The following is a 20,485-nucleotide window of genomic DNA, read 5'->3' as shown; positions in this document are numbered from 1 at the left end:
TAGTGGCCAAAAACGATTCAGAAAAGGGGGTGGTGATGAACAGAGTGTCTGAATTAAGCAAACCACTCTTACCCAGTCCAAAGATCAGGGCTTGATCCATCACCGTTATTTATCTCACTGCCCCATCCCAGCTCAGAACCTGGCTATATGCAAATCAGTCTGTCCCTGGCCCAGTGCATCATGGGAACAGGGCAGACTAAACTACCAAGCCAATTCTTCACCAGAAAGGAGACAAGCTACCGGGGACCGGTTTCTGGCATTTCAGCCGTCTTCGGCCCGGCTTGCTTGAATCCTGATGGAGCAGTGAGAAAGGGACTCATGTCTGAGTATACCCTGCCACACCTATAGTGGCCAAAAACGATTCAGAAAAGGGGGGGTGATGAACAGAGTGTCTGAATTAAGCAGACCACTCTTACCCAGTCCAAAGATCAGGGCTTGATCCATCACCGTTATTTATCTCACTGCCCCATCCCAGCTCAGAACCTGGCTATATGCAAATCAGTCTGTCCCTGGCCCAGTGCATCATGGGAACAGGGCAGACTAAACTACCAAGCCAATTCTTCACCAGAAAGGAGACAAGCTACCGGGGACCGGTTTCTGGCATTTCAGCCGTCTTCGGCCCGGCTTGCTTGAATCCTGATGGAGCAGTGAGAAAGGGACTCATGTCTGAGTATACCCTGCCACACCTATAGTGGCCAAAAACGATTCAGAAAAGGGGGTGGTGATGAACAGAGTGTCTGAATTAAGCAGACCACTCTTACCCAGTCCAAAGATCAGGGCTTGATCCATCACCGTTATTTATCTCACTGCCCCATCCCAGCTCAGAACCTGGCTATATGCAAATCAGTCTGTCCCTGGCCCAGTGCATCATGGGAACAGGGCAGACTAAACTACCAAGCCAATTCTTCACCAGAAAGGAGACAAGCTACCGGGGACCGGTTTCTGGCATTTCAGCCGTCTTCGGCCCGGCTTGCTTGAATCCTGATGGAGCAGTGAGAAAGGGACTCATGTCTGAGTATACCCTGCCACACCTATAGTGGCCAAAAACGATTCAGAAAAGGGGGTGGTGATGAACAGAGTGTCTGAATTAAGCAGACCACTCTTACCCAGTCCAAAGATCAGGGCTTGATCCATCACCGTTATTTATCTCACTGCCCCATCCCAGCTCAGAACCTGGCTATATGCAAATCAGTCTGTCCCTGGCCCAGTGCATCATGGGAACAGGGCAGACTAAACTACCAAGCCAATTCTTCACCAGAAAGGAGACAAGCTACCGGGGACTGGTTTCTGGCATTTCAGCCGTCTTCGGCCCGGCTTGCTTGAATCCTGATGGAGCAGTGAGAAAGGGACTCATGTCTGAGTATACCCTGCCACACCTATAGTGGCCAAAAACGATTCAGAAAAGGGGGTGGTGATGAACAGAGTGTCTGAATTAAGCAGACCACTCTTACCCAGTCCAAAGATCAGGGCTTGATCCATCACCGTTATTTATCTCACTGCCCCATCCCAGCTCAGAACCTGGCTATATGCAAATCAATCTGTCCCTGGCCCAGGGCATCATGGGAACAGGGCAGACTAAACTACCAAGCCAATTCTTCACCAGAAAGGAGACAAGCTACCGGGGACCGGTTTCTGGCATTTCAGCCGTCTTCGGTCCGGCTTGCTTGAATCCTGATGGAGCAGTGAGAAAGGGACTCATGTCTGAGTATACCCTGCCACACCTATAGTGGCCAAAAACGATTCAGAAAAGGGGGTGGTGATGAACAGAGTGTCTGAATTAAGCAGACCACTCTTACCCAGTCCAAAGATCAGGGCTTGATCCATCACCGTTATTTATCTCACTGCCCCATCCCAGCTCAGAACCTGGCTATATGCAAATCAATCTGTCCCTGGCCCAGGGCATCATGGGAACAGGGCAGACTAAACTACCAAGCCAATTCTTCACCAGAAAGGAGACAAGCTACCGGGGACCGGTTTCTGGCATTTCAGCCGTCTTCGGTCCGGCTTGCTTGAATCCTGATGGAGCAGTGAGAAAGGGACTCATGTCTGAGTATACCCTGCCACACCTATAGTGGCCAAAAACGATTCAGAAAAGGGGGTGGTGATGAACAGAGTGTCTGAATTAAGCAGACCACTCTTACCCAGTCCAAAGATCAGGGCTTGATCCATCACCGTTATTTATCTCACTGCCCCATCCCAGCTCAGAACCTGGCTATATGCAAATCAGTCTGTCCCTGGCCCAGTGCATCATGGGAACAGGGCAGACTAAACTACCAAGCCAATTCTTCACCAGAAAGGAGACAAGCTACCGGGGACCGGTTTCTGGCATTTCAGCCGTCTTCGGCCCGGCTTGCTTGAATCCTGATGGAGCAGTGAGAAAGGGACTCATGTCTGACTATACCCTGCCACACCTATAGTGGCCAAAAACGATTCAGAAAAGGGGGTGGTGATGAACAGAGTGTCTGAATTAAGCAGACCACTCTTACCCAGTCCAAAGATCAGGGCTTGATCCATCACCGTTATTTATTTATCTCACTGCCCCATCCCAGCTCAGAACCTGGCTATATGCAAATCAGTCTGTCTCTTGACTGGGTGAGAGTATTCTTCTTAATTCAGAAACTCTGTCCATCACCACCCCTTGTTGTTTAATTATTTTGTCCACCATAAGCGTGGATGGGTATACTCAGATGTGAGTCCCTTGCTCACTGCACCATCAGGATTCAAGCAAGCCGGGCCGAAGACGGCTGTAATGCCAGAAACCGGTCCCCGGAAGCTTGTTTCCTTCCCAGTGAAAGAATTGGCTTTGTAGTTTGGTTTGCCCTGTTCCCATCATGCACTGGGACAGGAACAGACTAATTTGCATATAGCCAGGTTCTGAGCTGGGATGGTGCACTGAGCTAAAAAACGGTGTTGGATCTAGCCCTGATCTCTTGACTGGGTGAGAGTATTCTGCTTAATTCAGAAACTCTGTCCATCACCACCCCTTGTTGTTTAATTATTTTGTCCACCATAAGCGTGGAAGGGTATACTCAGATGTGAGTCCCTTGCTCATTGCACCATCAGGATTCAAGCAAGCCGGGCCGAAGATGGCTGTAATGCCAGAAACCGGTCCCCGGAAGCTTGATTCCTTCCCAGTGAAAGAATTGGCTTCGTAGTTTGGTTTGCCCTGTTCCCATCATGCACTGGGACAGGAACAGACTAATTTGCATATAGCCAGGTTCTGAGCTGGGATGGTGCAGTGAGCTAAAAAACGGTTTTGGATCTAGCCCTTATCTCTTGACTGGGTGAGAGTATTCTGCTTAATTCAGAAACTCTGTCCATCACCACCCCTTGTTGTTTAATTATTTTGTCCACCATAAGCGTGGAAGGGTATACTCAGATGTGAGTCCCTTGCTCATTGCACCATCAGGATTCAAGCAAGCCGGGCCGAAGACGGCTGTAATGCCAGAAACCGGTCCCCGGAAGCTTGTTTCCTTCCCAGTGAAAGAATTGGCTTTGTAGTTTGGTTTGCCCTGTTCCCATCATGCACTGGGACAGGAACAGACTAATTTGCATATAGCCAGGTTCTGAGCTGGGATGGTGCAGTGAGCTAAAAAACGGTGTTGGATCTAGCCCTGATCTCTTGACTGGGTGAGAGTATTCTGCTTAATTCAGAAACTCTGTCCATCACCACCCCTTGTTGTTTAATTATTTTGTCCACCATAAGCGTGGAAGGGTATACTCAGATGTGAGTCCCTTGCTCATTGCACCATCAAGATTCAAGCAAGCCGGGCCGAAGACGGCTGTAATGCCAGAAACCGGTCCCCGGAAGCTTGTTTCCTTCCCAGTGAAAGAATTGGCTTTGTAGTTTGGTTTGCCCTGTTCCCATCATGCACTGGGGCAGGAACAGACTAATTTGCATATAGCCAGGTTCTGAGCTGGGATGGTGCAGTGAGCTAAAAAACGGTGTTGGATCTAGCCCTGATCTCTTGACTGGGTGAGAGTATTCTGCTTAATTCAGAAACTCTGTCCATCACCACCCCTTGTTGTTTAATTATTTTGTCCACCATAAACGTGGAAGGGTATACTCAGATGTGAGTCCCTTGCTCATTGCACCATCAGGATTCAAGCAAGCTGGGCCGAAGACGGCTGTAATGCCAGAAACCGGTCCCCGGAAGCTTGTTTCCTTCCCAGTGAAAGAATTGGCTTTGTAGTTTGGTTTGCCCTGTTCCCATCATGCACTGGGACAGGAACAGACTAATTTGCATATAGCCAGGTTCTGAGCTGGGATGGTGCAGTGAGCTAAAAAACGGTGTTGGATCTAGCCCTGATCTCTTGACTGGGTGAGAGTATTCTGCTTAATTCAGAAACTCTGTCCATCACCACCCCTTGTTGTTTAATTATTTTAGACACACCAGCACCCTCCACGCAGAAAGATGTTCGAGCTTTTATGGGTCTCACCTCCTTTTGTAGACAGTGGATATTAGGGTTTTCGTACATAGTTAAAACACTGTTAGCACTTTTGACAAAGGATACCCCAGTTCCCCTTCCTTGGACAGATGAATGTGAGAATGCCTTTCAACAATTACGTCAGGCCCTTTGTTCAGCACCAGTGTTAGGCACCCCTGATTACACGAAGCCCTTTACATTGTATGTGCATGAGAGAGATGGATGCGCGTTATCAGTGTTAGTGCAGATGCACGGCGATAAACAGCGTCCTTGTGCATACTTCTCGGCAATGCTTGATCCTGTTGCTCGAGCATTGCCTGGTTGTCTTCGCTCAGTTGCAGCAACAGCTGTGTCAATACGCCAGAGTGAAGGGATTGTGTTATCTCATAAGTTGTTGGTGTTGGCCCCCCATGCTGTTGATGCCCTTTTGAATCAAACAAAGACGCAGCATTTAACTAGTGCTCATCTGACAGGATACGAGCTAACATTGTTGGCTCCTCATATTACATTGAAGAGATGTGCAACACTGAATCCAGCCACGTTGTTGCCCTTCCCAGTGACTCAGCCTGAGGCGCAAGAGACACATGACTGTGTCTTTGTGACTGAGGAACAGACAAAGGTTCGTATTGATTTGCAAGATACGCCCTTTACAGATGTGGATGGAGATCTGTGGGTGGATGGGTCTTGTTTGAAGTTACCAGACGGGACTACCTCCGCAGCAAATGCAATTAGTACGCTACACACAATAGTGGAGACAGCACGCATACCACAGAAATCAGCTCAGGCAGCAGAACTGATAGCGTTGACACGAGCATGTGAGCTTAGTGCAGGATTATGTGTGAACGTCTATACGGACAGCCGCTATGCTTTCGGAGTAGCGCACGATTTCGGCCTACTCTGGAAGGAAAGGGGCTTTTTGACATCACATGGAGCACATATAATGTATGGAGAATTAGTACAAAATCTCTTGACTGCATTGCCATATCCTAAGAAGATAGCTATAGTGAATTGTAGCACACATAAGAAAGTGACAGATAAAGTGGGACAAGGAAACGCTTTTGTAGATCGAGTAGCACGTGAAACTGCGATGCAGCCTGGCTCCACCCCAATGTACATTGTGAAGTCACAAGCTGAGTGGTGGCAAGATGCATTAGAGATACAAAAGACTGCTACTGATAGGGAACAAGAACAATGGTCAAAGGATAGAGAATTGGATGATGAAGGATGCTGGAGGAATAAGCAAATGGATAGGTGGAAGTTACCCACAGCCTTCGTACAACCTATGGTTCAGATGGCACATTAGCTAGCACATGTTGGAGCTTCGGCAATTGTGAAATTGCTTACGCAAGTTTGGGAGCATCCAGAAATTGCTTGCACGGCTAATAGAGTAGTACAGACCTGCATGATTTGCCTTAAATATAATCCAGGAAAAGGGACACGAACTCCAGCAGGAGGATTTGCAACACCCACTGCACCTTTTGAAGTATTGCAAATGGATTATATTCAGCTGGAACGCTGCAATAATCTGAAGTATGTCCTGGTTGTGGTTTGTGCATTCAGCAAATGGATTTAAGCATACCCTATGAAGGACAATACTGCAATGACTACTGCTAAGGTGCTGTTGAAGGAATTTTTTCCTCGTTTCGGTGTTTGTAGATTGTTGTGGAGTGACAACGGACCCCATTTTGTGGCGGACGTTATTAAGTATGTCCTGAAAGGATTAGGCATTACGCAAAGGTTCCACGCAGTGTTCCACCCACAATCAGCAGGTTTGGTGAAAAAATACAATGGCATGTTGAAGCTAAAAATAGCGAAAATACAGGCTTCTACTTCTCTGACTTGGCCAGATGCTTTGCCTTTGGCATTATTGTCTATCAGATCAGTGCCGCATTCTCTGACGGGCCTAACACCCTATGAGATTGTTTTTGGGTGCCCCATGAACATATGGGGGTGCCCAAACCGAGCTCAGTGTACGATGTACCTTGTGTTTTAATGAATGACTATTTGGCGCAATTAACTGATAGCTTGGTTTCCATTCATCAACAGGTTCGAGAAGCACTCCCGGACCGGTCCACAGGAGAAGGGCATAATCTCCGGCCTGGTGATTTCGTCCTCGTGAAGTCCTTTGAGAGGTCGACCAGTCTGGAGCCGAGGTGGTGTGGCCCCGAGCAGGTCCTTCTCTCCACAAGAACAGCCGTCCGAGTCACCAACCGGAAGAATTGGATACATTCCATCCATTGCCGGAAGGTGCAACCTTACCTGGTGGAGCCTGCTGTATTGACCGATCATCGAGATATCCTGACTACAGAAAGAGGCCGTGCTGTGGTACCTGACGAATCTGATGAGTTCTTCCCGGACCAGACAATTCCTGGATCAAGAAGATATAATCTGCGATCAAGAAAAGAACCTGCAAGTGTGTGAGAAGTTGTCAGAACGGTCCCTAGGTCAGTGAAACGGAGAGCCGATGAGGCAAGGGGGGGGGGATCAGCCCTGCATTAGTGTAGTGACACGCGTCTTGCCCCGCTGGTGAAGAAAACAACGGCTACCTAGGGGTAAGAGTTCTGACAACACTTGAGTTTCAGGAAGATACTGTGTACATTTGTTCGAATGGATAAGAAGAAGATTTTTGGTTCTGTAGGTTTCATTATCATTGTAGCAGTTATTGCTACAGTCATGTGGTTTGTAGAGAATAGTGCTCCTGCCCGTGAGCTATATGTTGTTTCCACTCCAGTCCCGGATGAACACTTTTTCTATACACTTCCATATCAAGAGTTGAAACATCGACAGTCGTATTTGAATAACACTTTCATCCAAATGTTGCATCATACCCACGTTGCTACAAATGCTACAGACTGTTGGATATGTGGGATGATGCCAGCGCACCAAAAGAAAAGGGGAACACCGTTCATACCTCTCCCTTTCTCTCATAATGGCTCTTGTAGAGCATGGTACACTTTGCTTTTTGCCACAAGAAAACCCACAGTGGGTAGACTGCTTTTCAGACTGAATAAAGAATGCCACCAAGATAAGGAAGGCTATCCACAAGCCAACGGAAATATATGGGAGTGGGAAGAATATAGACCGGACAATGAATCAACACCTTATATCTTCACGAACACTAGAGACACTGTTGGACAAGAGAAGTTTGTGATCTCAGTGGCCCAAGCACAAGCAGATTTATGTGTACAGCGTGTAGGCCATATTCCTGTAGGTGTTAGTGATTGTATTGTCGTATTGAACATTGATGGCCTTAAAAATAGCACTTTCCTCCCCTCTCATAACACCTATTTTGTATGTGGAAACAAAGGCTATTATCGATTACCAGCTGGATGGTCTGGAGTATGTTATGTATCATTTTTATTGCCACCTGTATTCCTGGCACCTGCATCATATCATAAAGATTTGAAACTATTGAATAATGTGACTGTAAATAGATTCAAGCGAACTTTGTCTGTAGATGATATCGACCAAACGGATACTAGTCTGCAACAGTATATAGATTTCAATTTAGGATTTTTTTTCTTTGTGGGAGCTGCCCTGAACAGTAGAAAAATACGCCGATTAACGAGAGTAGTGGAAGCTGTTACTAATCAAACCGCTGCGGCCCTCGGGAATCTTACTGAAGAGCTGCAAATTACTAGGATTGTTGCTTTACAGAACCGAATGGTTCTGGATGTAATGTTAGCGGATAGAGGCGGGGCTTGTAGAATTATCGGAAGCAGCTGTTGTGTCTTTATCCCGGATCATACTCCTTCTGTGTACAAAGCTATTAACAAGTTACATAAGAATGCAGCTGATATACATGTCGAAAATGGGTCCTGGACCTTCTCTGGGTGGTTCTGGACCTTGATTTCCACATGGGGTTGGAAAGTTCTCACTGGACTTTGTATAATTGTTGCCATAATATTTTCGTGTTGTGTATGTATTCAATGTAGTCCAATGATATGTTCTTTATGTGTTTCATTTTGTGTGCCTAAGATCTGTCGCAGAGGCTACCCATCAGAAAACTATAACTAGAGAGATAGCTGACATGATGAGCATCGATATCAACGATGAGTATTTAGATTATCCAAGGAAACCGAATGTCTTCAGCAAATGCTGAAAGGGTCGTCTGTTGTAAATAAAACAGCGATAGTATTAAGCATTCACTGAAGACATGCTATTGTGTCTTTCTTTTGGTTTTCCCGCTCATACTTAATATACGGCCAGACTCCATTTTGTTCTCTGGCGTCCATCTTGTGTGCCATACATTGCCATGTGCTCGCCACAAGGCGAGTCCTACCTCACTGATTGTCACCCCTGAAGTTTGCCCAGCAACAGGCTATAATAGTTCCTTGTGCGTCTAGCGCATGCCCAGTAGGAGTCACATCTGTCTCTGATTAGCGTAGATTGGAATGTGCATTCGGCGGGTCTCAAAAACTGTTAACTCCACCCATGTATCGATCATGTTCAAGAAATGTCCATATATGGTCGTAAATCATGCTTTGAATTGTAACCGCCTATTTATGAGCCCCTTCTTTGTGTATAAAAGGGGACCGCATGTCTGAGTACTTTGTGCTACCTTGTACAATACTGTAGAGTGTTGTGTAGGCTGTAGTACCACCTTTAAAGGTTTATTAAACTATGTTTTCGTATTTCCAGTTTCCGTGCCAATTTCTTTGTGTAGTCTGGGGACTCTATGCACAGAAAGGCGAACCCTTGCATTTGCAGGCCTAGCTGAGGCCTGTAGAAATCAGCGGGTTTCAGAGCAGACCTCTGGGCACTGGCACTCATACAGTTACAAATTAAGCACTGCTCACACATACATCTACTCATTCACACACTACCTAATCACAATGCTCCCCCTGTTGTACTGGCCATCCACACCCATTATTGCTACATCTTGCTCATCCAGAGCCACAGACATCACATATCCTCTGACATTTACAATGTGGCTCATAACACAGATTGGACACCAAGACTCTAGATTTCAAAGTGACAGCTCCAAAGGCCAGATGTAGGAGACCAAATACCGGTCGGTAACGGCCGATTTCGGTCGTTACCGACCGGTATTTGGGTATTGAAATGTAGGGGGCCTTTATTTTACAGAATCGGTAAATTTACTGATTCGGTAAATTTACCGATTCGGTAAAATACAGAATCTGTAAATTTACCGATTCTGTAAATCCAGATGTAGGTGGCACTGCAAACAGTGCCACAGGCCCCTAAGAATTCGTTATTTACCATGTAATACTATTGCATGGTAAATAACGAATTCCTGTGTACATGCACATCTGTGCATGTACACCTGTGCCATGTGGCACAGATAAATGCCCTAAGGGCATGTATGTGTGTCACATGGCACACAAGCCAGAAAGGCCCATAGGAATCAATGGCAAATACCGATTCGGTAATTACTGAATCGGTAAATACCGAATCCTACCGATTCGGTATTTGTTACTGAATAATTACCTACATTAGATTTACCGATTAATGAATACCGAATCGGTAAAATTCGGTATTTATGAATCGGTAAATCTAATTTACCTACATCTGGCGCCTAGTTACTTCCTTTCCCTAACTGCAATTAACCTTTAAATAAGTGCTTGCTATATATTAACATTTATTTTTATGTTCGTGCTGAGTCGAGTAAACAGCAGCCCAGTAGTGCTGCTGCCAAGGGGGCCTCATGTAAAGGTCAAGAGTGCCGTATGCAGCCATCGGGCGGTTCTTTGAGTATCACTGCTCTAGATTTTAAAACTGTACACGTCAAATCACTAAACAAAACCAGCTCATTATAAGATCCTCTAGCCAATCCTAATCTTACCTGTTCCTGAAAAACAATTGGAGGCTCGGTATACCTGTTGCACCAATCATCTTTGAACCAAACACATGACTAGATGATGCACAAATGGGGTTCAGACCATACAAAACCACACATCTTCTCTACTTAAGTATAGGATGTCTGGACAATGAATGCAGATAAAGGGGCTCTGTCATCATTATACAACGTAGCCTTTCAACTGCTTTTGCAACTGTCAAACACAGCATTCCAATCAAAAGACTGGAATGCTCCAGAATAAAACAAGCATTGGCAAAGCCAATAGGTATCTCCTATGAGAGTTATTCGTTTTGACAATGTTATGTAACATTCCGTCCATCAATTGTTGTTTTTGCATTTGTCACCCCGAGTGGGACGGGTATGCTCAGTTGTGAGTTTTGTGCTCTACATGCCCCTGGAATCAAGCTATTCTGGCTGAGGGAGGTTGATAGCCAGAAACCGGTCCTAGGATGCTTGATTCTGGTCCAGGGAAGGCATGGCTTGGCAGTTCGGGCTGGACTGTTCCATGAGGCACAGGGTCAAGACTGATTTACATATGGCAATGTCTGAACTGGTGTGGTGAGCAAAATAACGATGGAATAAACCCAGATCTGTGACTGGGGTGAATGTTTTGCCATTGTGCAACATTCCGTCCATCAATTGTTGTTTTTGCATTTGTCACCCCGAGTGGGACGGGTATGCTCAGTTGTGAGTCCCGTGCTCTCCATGCCACTGGAATCAAGCTATCCTGGCTGATGAAGGTTGATAGCCAGAAACCGGTCCTAGGATGCTTGATTCCAGTCCAGGGAAGACATGGCTTGGAAGTTCGGGCTGGACTGTTCCCATGAGGAACAGGGTCAAGACTGATTTGCATATGGCCATGTCTGAACTGGGGTGGTGTGGTGAGCAAAATAACGATGGATTTAACCCAGATCTGTGACTGGGGGTGAATGTTTTGCAACATTCCTTCCATCAATTGTTGTTTTTGCTAATGTTTTGTAGCCATGCTGTACAGCAGTGCAGATGCTTTGCAGTGTGGCTAAAATTAATTTTAAAAGGTGCTATGATGCAGCCAGGGCTAATGCGTTTTTTAAAAGTTCATTAGCACTGGATGTATCTTAGTCCTTTTTTATCATTATTTCTAGCCATGTTGCACTGCAGCCACGTTGCTATACAGCATGGCTATAAATTGTTGATAAAGTCGACAATGCCCATCCTGTACAGCATGAACAAAAGGCAATGGCAGAGCCTCTAGTCACATAGGCAAGACCTATTGTTTTTCCAATGCTTTTTAGGTCTCAGCTCTCCACCCTTGTGATTCTGAGCAAATACGTTAATCTTTTTATGCATGAGAAGACAAAAACAATATGACATTTGGCAAAATATTCCTATTACATAAGGAAAGCAATTGCGCTCATGCCCATATCTTAGAGAAAACATATTTGGAAGCAGATAATATATTTTGTCATAATAAATACACATTTGAAAGGAGAAAAGGGTTTCTTTGAGGTGTGTCTGGCAGAGTAAAACATAGCTGCAAATGGCAAGAGGTTCAACAAGAATGGGGACAAATAAGAAATAAAATAAATTACTGAATCACAGCGCAATCAGTGAAAGGACAGCAATCAAGCTGTAGCAATAAGTACTTGGTCCATTCCCCGGTTGAAAGAAGAGGAAGTAAAGCCAGCAGGCTTTAGCCAATTAAAAAAGCAGAAAATAAGAGTGACAATGATGCCAACGAATGGTAAGCAACAGGTGGGGCGCAAGCTACTTGTGGCATACAATCTCTCTCACAAGCGAACATGCATGGAGCACATGCACTGTTGTTAGTGAGGCCTAAAAGGGGCGGAGTAAGTATCTGAGGTGAATTGCCCACCTGCAGAGGGATGGATCTTTGGCTAACCCATTCCTTGCACAACCGAAGGTAAGGAATGGCAGGGGGATTGGCACTCAACCCACACTGTGCACAGCCATGGACATCGTTTTAGAAGATTAAAAAACCATATCAATTCATGGATAAAAACAGAGGTTAAAAGGACATTTTAGTGAGGAGAACATTTCAGTTAAAACTTAACATTTTAAACTATCAAATACACTAAAATTCACCCGATATATATGTCCCTTAACTATAACTTGCACCCTCACCATACACTGCTTATACCCTCACATATTCCATCACTCATAACAAGTACAATGACTGCATTCGTAACATCCCATATGACATCTGAAATGACATTATTGACGACAACACTGCATGGCGAGGGCGCGAGTTATAGTTACTTTAGGAGACGAGCTACAGTTAATTGAGATGATTAAAACCGATACATTTCAGTGGATTTGTTAGTTTAAAACATTATCTTTTCACTGATATGTTCACCTAACTATAATGTCCGTTTAACCTTTGGTTTTTCTGTGATTTTTAAAGCTTTTTTTAAAGTAAGATGATTACAATTCCTAACTATGTTGTCAATATAACCTTTGTTTGTTTCATTGAATATATCATGCCTTCTGATGGTTCAACTAAATGCTTATACCCGTTCGCTTTTAGGTAGGCCATGAAATAATGAATTATACTTGCCACTACATGTGCTCTGAAATGTAATCCTTATTATATCATTCAATCACTGGTACCCTTGAAAGTGGATACTTGTAATATCATCTATACAAGATTACCCATATGCAAATGCAATAACCACAGCAGAATATTTAAAGCTCGAAGGTCACTTTATGCCTTGCCAAAAGTTGATCAAACCACACCAGTCTACAAGTTACTAAACTATCTCCTAGTGGAATACAGAATACACCTACAGAAACTATGCACAATGAACAAAACGATTTGTTGGAAAGTGCTATGATAATTTACAAAACCTTTCCTTGAATAATTATGGAAAGACTTTGAGAATTCCTCATTATGTCTATGTGGAGGGCTTTCGGCACGTTTAACATTTCATAGTGGGGATGGTGTGCAGGATTTACCAGCTCAGTTTTGCCATACTCACCTGGGCCCATAAACATTCGCACTTTGAACTGGTAATCCTGCTTTAATTTATTTTCCTGCCTATAATGTTTTTATTCACTTTAAGACTTACCTATACACCATGACTTACCAAGTCCATGTCACCTGTGCTCTAAGTCCTAAGGTTCGAAAAGGGAGTTAGCATAATAGGTAGATTTAACATTTAACCATCATAAATAACCACAGATTCGGGAGAAATGTTAAACACTTTATCTATGCAATATTTGATGAGTCAGGGGCCACAAAAATGCGATCAGAAATTTTGCAAATATGAAAATATTTACTAAAACATAAAGTTTGCAAGAAGTTAAGGCAACACCTTTAGACATTGGTACCTGGGAAGGGTGAGAAAGGGAAACGATACATGGACATCCCATACAGATTATATTTACCTAGAATGGTGCGAGGAGCAACCCTGGCCACGGGCTGGGACAACAGAAGGGCTCCCGACTAATCAGTTGCCAACAGGACAGGACAGGTGCAGAACAAGACTGGTACCCTCCGCTAAGTGCAACACCAGTCACACCCCTCTCTATGGCAAATTTAGAACCCCAACTGGGTAATCAATACTTCTCCCTCAGCAAACCCCAGTTTTTCTGACAGAGTGCTCCACCAGCACACTGCTCTCCCTTCTCCTTCAGCATACGTTGGGTCAGTGAAAGGTCTGTGACAAGTCGGACAATTCATATAACTAAGCCTACCTTAGTTATACTATTTTCCAGGGCAATGTACCACCCTCAAATGTTGCAAATATGTGTATTCCCTTCAATATGATTAGTCAGAAAGGCGAGTAGAGGTCATAACACCATACTAAGATGAGGTAATTTTCATTGACTTAAATTGATCAAGTTCCCGCCCATAATTTACTTTCCCATGAATTTTATTCCACCCAGTAATATTATTTCATTTTAATATACAATATTTTAAAAATGTGCAAGTTGTCTTCCTTTTCCCAGGTCATGGGGTGAGTTTCCCAGGCGCATCCCGGGTAAGATAGTCTTTGGCAAGGTTTCAATGCCACTGCTCGAGGTCTTTCAGTGCTCCCAGCACATGCGCAGAGGGATTTCAATATAATGATTCAAGTCACCCTTCAGGCTCAAATAAGAGCTATTGAAGAAGTCAAAGAGAGACATATTAGAATACAAAAATTAATGAATGCACTGTATACCAATTATTTCTACTCAAACTCCATTACTTTATTTCAACTATAGCATTAATAGTTAAGCAAGACACACAAGTTTTAGTTTAAGCATGGCATAAGCATTAGCATGTGAGGTTTGAAGTGGCCATTTCTGGAACTAGTGCGCAGCTGCAAGAAATTCCCACCAAAAGCGAAAGATGTCATAGCACGTAGATGTGGCAGATGCATGCGCAAAAGTGTTCCCGCGTTTTCGGCGGCCATTTTTAGACACTTGGGTTACTGTTAGTAAAAGCACATATGCAAGCTTCCCCTTCTTACTAGAAATGTTGTGTAATGTAATTATTAGTAAGACAAAACATGTTGATTCATTTGTTACGTGTTACTTCGATAGGGCTGAGTCCAAGCAAGTTTCTGTACTTATGAAACCTTGCTCCATTAGTGGTCAATTGGCATGGGGAAATTCTATCGCATTTGGGAAAATCCACCTTTTTCCTCCATGTGAAAAGATATTCTTCCCCATGAAGAACTGTCACACCCTAAACCATCAAAAACTCTGCAGATGTTACTTTCTCATTTCCACCATGTAAAGGGATTCAGTCCTGCCCTCAACAGAAGTAAATCTCTGATTCTTTCAGGTGGTGAAACTGGTTGAAAAAAAGGTTTGTGAATACTCACAAACTCTCGAGTTTGTGGGTGTTCACAAACTTCCCTGGGTATCCTAGCCAAGGGATGACACTCCCCACCCATGTTTAATATTACACTCAAGTGGGGTAATAGAATATCCGCCTGATTCATGAAGTTAAATTGCGCCCGCAATCGCTGCGAAAATGCAATTGCGGGCGCAATTCCAGTAATCGGCATTCAACATCAAAATAGCGAACTCGCAAACACATAATAGCGAATTCGCTAATAAAATCGCAGAATCCCGGCAGGAGAGCATTAGCGATTCGGAAAATGCGATAAACCACGGATTCTGCGAAATAAATAGCGAATTCACTAGACAATCACAATCGGTATTCAAGAAAAATCGCTAATAGCGAAAAACCCAAAAATCGCAATTAGCGCCGCGCAAATTAAGGACAACTCAAAGCAGGTGGTAACCATAAAAGCCATGCAAAAATTACATTTAAAAAACCGTTGGCCAATCACAAACAGGTTCAGGCCTGACCAATCACACATAAGGACAATCATCAGCAGCAGCATAAGGAGTTCCACAATGCCAGGAATGTACATGGTGGTGAGGCGTCGAAGGCTACAGCGATTAGCACGGAGGAGACGCAGGATCCAGGACAGGATTTTCCGCCAGCGGGTCACCTTGCTGGGCCAAACCAGAGAGCAGATATATGCAAAATACAGGCTGAATGGGGAAATGATAATGCAGCTAATACAGGACCTTGACCCCCTGATGCAGCACCCAACAAGCCGTACCAATGCGGTGCCTACACATGTGCAGGTATTGTGTAGCCTGCACCTCCTGGCCTCCGGGAGTTTCCAGGGGATAGTAGCGGCTGCTGGGGGGATATCCCAGCCCACCATGTCACGCTGCCTCCACACTTTTGTTGACGCCATGCTCACCCAGCTACACCGTCACATCAAATTCCCCGCCAGCCAACAGGAATTGGACATGACCAAGCTACAATTCTACAATGTAGCCCATTTTCCACATGTGCTCGGATGCATAGACTGTACCCACGTCGCCATCTGCCCACCAGCTGCCACGGAGTATATGTTCCGCAATAGAAAGTCCTACCACTCCCTCAACATCCAGATGGTCTGCAATGCTAAGACATACATCACTGACATTGTCGCACAGTACCCAGGTAAGCATGGGCGGAAAATCCGTTTCGCTCGCGGATTTTGCGGATTTTTGGTAAATTCGCAATCCGCGAGATTCGCGAATCTCCCGCAAAATCCGCAAATCTGCGAGCAGCGGATTTTATGGCTTGCTCGCACTGTTCGCGTGAGTTCGCGGCTTCCCATTACAACTTCGCGCCCCGCGAATAAGCGCTAAATTGCAGAAATACGATCTTAGCAAAACTGAAACTACTTACCAGGTTCAAAAGTTCAGGCTCATCATTAGTAGCCATTTCCTGTAGTGCTTCCTGAGGGGCCCCTCCAGAGTTCAGTTGCCAGTTGCAACTATTATGTGACCCTGCTCTGAACCTCAGAATAGTTACACATATGCCACAAAGGTCCTGAATTACAGCTAAGGGAGACAAGCAGGAGCCAGGCTGGAAGTTCAAATCCATTAATCAGCCCCTAATTCATTATTGTCAGTTGGGGCAGGGCAGGTGTTGTAACTAATTTTGAACAATGAAAGCACTTAGCAAGTGCAAAAGATCACTAATCAGGAAGCACTAAGGAAGCAGGTGCCAGCTAAAAAAATATTCTGTGACACATTAATCAGCCCCAAATAATTCAGGTCACTTGAGGCAGGGAAGGTGTGCTTTGCTTTGCCACAATAATGTACACTGACTGGACAACCAGAGGGTGCTGTGATGAAACAGAGGGTGGCATGGGTGGGCCAGAGGGTGGCATGAGTAGTCAGAGAGTGGCAGTGGTGACAGAGAGTGGCAGTGATGAAGAAGAGTGTCCCAAACAGGCTGGACACGTAGAAACAACAAGTTCGCAAAACTTGCGACCCGACAGGTAAGTTCGCGTTTGCGAAATTGTACAAAACCCTCGCGAACTGGCAGAAACCCGCGCAAACACAAAAAAAAAAATCCGCAAATTCGCGAGAATTCGCAGATTTTGCGGATTGCGAGTTCGCAAATCCGCAAAATTCGCGAACGCGAGATTCGCAAAATTCGCCCATGCTTATACCCAGGGAGTAGCCATGACTCCTTCATATTCTGGCACAGCGGCCTCCACACACGACTGGTCAGGGGAGAGTTTGGGGAAGGACACCTACTTGGTAAGTACACTTTGTCGACAATGTCACATTGCTATGAAGTAACAGCGCAGCACAGGCAATCACCATCTGCTCCTCTCATTCAGGTGACAGTGGCTACGCCCTCCGTGAATACCTCCTGACCCCATACCTCAACCCTGCTACACCCCAGCAACGGCGCTACAATATTGCACACATACGGACAAGGAATTGCATAGAAAGGACATTTGGCCTGCTCAAGAGCAGGTTCCGCATACTGCACAAGACAGGTGGGGCCATGTATTACAGTCCTGCAGTGTGCTGCCGCATTGTGGCTGTCTGCGCAATTCTACATAACATAGCAACCAAGCGCCGGATACCTGTCGACATCTCTGGCAGTGAATCTGAAGGGGACAACCGTCCACCTGCACATGCGCGCCATGCACGCGGGGAGAACCCAGCTGAAGGCCACAGACGTCGCAACCACATCACAGTGAACAGTTTCTAGTGCACCCTCTTCCATCACCCCACAAATCAATAATGCATGCAAAATGTAATAATGACACAACGCTAATGTGTGTAGCAAAATAAATGTATTTGTTTAAATCACAAAAAAGGTACCAGTACAACTATCTTCCACTAACAGTATTCCTGCATACTGCAGTGTCACAGGACAGGGTAGGCTTAAAGTCAGCCTGTGCCTGTTATTGTCTAATGTACTCAAGTGCGCCTCCTGCGCGTTCCGCCCAAGCGCCTCTGAGGCGCATCGTCTTCTTGGGCTTCTGGACCTGGCGTGGGCCTGGTGCTGCGGCTGAGTGGCGGGATTTGTGAGGCAGAGTGGCTGCTGATGCTGGATGCCCCCTCACTAACATCATCACCCCCAACAGTGGCAGGTATAGCAGGAGGGTGTAGTGCCGTAACCGCCGTGGTCAGGTGCTCCAGGACCCTGGTCATGTCCTCACAGCACTGGACAAGTTGGTGCTGCTGTGCTAGTGAGCGCCGCGACAACTGGGAAGTTGCATTGGCAGCAACATAATTCGACCTGCTGTAGGAGGCCAGCCGGCTCATGAGTTGATGGTGGCGGCGGCGTGCTGCACTGCGCTGTGTGGCCATCGCAGCAGTGTTGGCCTCCATGGCTGCATTCAGGCGGGCCATTCCCTCACCCACACCTGCCATGGCTGCAGTCATGTTGTCCATGTGCTCCCCCATACCTGCCATGGCCGCCGTCATGCAGTCCATGCGGTCAGCGACTCCGGCCACATTGCCCCCAATCATGTGGAGCTGGAGCTGAATGGCACCTTGCTGTCGTGCCTGGCGCTGATGTATTCTCAACATGCGTCTTTCGACGCTCAAACGCGCCAGCCCCTGTCCATTGCCCCTCCTGCTTGCTGGAGTGGTGTGCTGGCGAGACCTGCCACGCCTGCTCTGCTGGCCTGACCCTGTGGCTGGCCGCTGTGTCGCAACTGTCGCGGGCCCAGATGTTGTAGCAACAGCTGCTGGTGGTGTCACTGCAGGCGTTGCTGGTGCGCCAGATGCAGGGGGCTCAATAGTCGCTGGGCTGGCAGCGGCTCTAGGTGGTGCGGCTGTTGCAGGGGGCACAATAGTAGCTGGCCTGGCAGCGGCTCTAGGTGGTGCGGCTGTTGCAGGGGGCACAATAGTAGCTGGCCTGGCAGCGGCTCTAGGTGGTGCGGCTGTTGCAGGGGGCACAATAGTAGCTGGCCTGGCAGCGGCTCTAGGTGGTGCGGCTGTTGCAGGGGGCACAATAGTAGCTGGCCTGGCTGCAGCTGTAGGTGGTGCACCAGTCGCAGGGGGAACACTGCTGGTGGACCTGGCTGCTGGTGTAGTTGCAGCGGCAGGGGCTGGTGCCTGGGTTGGTGGTGGCACCTCCTCCTCCTGGACCTCCTCATCAATTTGCAGCCTTTCACTGTCGCTGCTTTCGCCGCCACCTGTGAGGGTAAGTGGACGATCATTAGTTGCATGTATCTGGCAGACGTGCAGTTGCTACATGCATGCTGGGTGACATTCCCTGAATGGCTGTGGCTTTGCGTACTTTGGAACCTGTCTGGCTGCATTGTGGTACTACTACATTGTGGCCACACTACATCTCCCACCATGCTTCAGGGCATTCCCTGATGTGCATTAATGGCATGCCTATGGGACATTAGGGGAGCCTATTTGGTAATGGACATTCATAGGGGACAAGGTCGCAGTCGCATGCCACTTACCTTGGGTGTCTTGGGTGGGGCGGGATGAGTCGAGACATGTAAAACCAATGCACGCCTCCCTCTCAAGGGTGTCCTCCACCTGGTCCTCCGTGGGTGTGTTGGGAGGGACTGTAGGTCTGCTACCTCCAGTGCCCGACGACTCTCCAAGGCGCTCCGCCACCTTCTCCTTGGCACGACCTCGGAGGTCGTACCATCGCTTTTTCAGCTCCTCTAGTGACCTATCGGCCACTCCTACAGAGTTGACAGTGGAGGCAATCCCCTGCCAGATCCTCCGTTTTTCTTGCTCCGGGACCCTCCGGGAGTCTTTTCCAAAGAGTTTGTCGTGGTTAGCCACCACCCCTTCAATCAAATTTTCGAGCTCCTGCTCAGAAAATTTGAGCTTCCTTTTCCGCCCTGAGGTGTTGCTGGGGCCAGGAACAGGTTCCTCTGACATTGTAGCAAAGTAGTAGATGAGTATTAATCACCAGAATAGCAGCAGCTCTCCCACTTGCTCCCTCGAGGTCTGCCTCACTGTGGTGAATGGGGGTGGGAACTGGCTGCTTCCTGGTTGTGATGTCATCACTGGGCTCGAAATGCGACTTCCCGTTTTCCCGATCTCGCGAGTTTGCGATCTCGCAAATAGTGATATCGCAAATAGCGATATCGCTACTTGCGAGTTCGCAATCCCGGCGCGGGTAGCCGGAAATAGCGATTTTTGTGCGATTATCGGTAATCGCAAACGGAATTAGCGCCCGCGTGCGAATCGCATTTTTTTTTCGCTAATCTTCATGAATTCAGATTTGCGATTTCTCAATAGCGATTCGCATTTTTTCGCTTTTACAGAATCGCAAATCCCGTTTTTCATGAATCAGGCTGTTAATGAATAAGTAAATGTGCCAGTGCAATTTCACTTTTTTGTGAACCTTTGTACACGTTAATTAAGCCATTACACATTTAGGTTGAACTTAACCTCTACTGCCTTTGTAAATCAGCTGATTCTGTAGAGCTGACAGAGTGTTGACTAATG

The sequence above is a fragment of the Lissotriton vulgaris genome, chromosome 6, assembly GCF_964263255.1.
Source record: "Lissotriton vulgaris chromosome 6, aLisVul1.2, whole genome shotgun sequence".
Lineage (NCBI taxonomy): Eukaryota > Metazoa > Chordata > Amphibia > Caudata > Salamandridae > Lissotriton > Lissotriton vulgaris.
This window is presented reverse-complemented; position numbering follows the sequence as displayed.